A 238-nucleotide genomic window follows, 5' to 3' on the forward strand; every position below is an offset into this window, starting at 1 on the left:
AGGCGGAGGCCCCGCCCCCTCCCCCGCAGCCGCCGGGCTCGGGGCGCCCAGGCCCCCCCGGGACCGAGAGCCTCTCCCGACCGAACCCGAGTCAGGCTCGGCCGGCCGTGGCCCCTTCCCGACTTCGCCCGGACTCGGCACCGGACGTCCTCGCGTCGGCCGACCTGGGCAAGAATCCCGCTGCCTCGCCTCGCCTCGCCAGGGTCCCCGCCTCAGCACCTGGGCACCCTGGGCCCTG

This window comes from Carlito syrichta, unplaced genomic scaffold (genome assembly GCF_000164805.1).
Source record: "Carlito syrichta isolate Samal-C Ts95f unplaced genomic scaffold, Tarsius_syrichta-2.0.1 Scaffold315185, whole genome shotgun sequence".
NCBI lineage: Eukaryota > Metazoa > Chordata > Mammalia > Primates > Tarsiidae > Carlito > Carlito syrichta.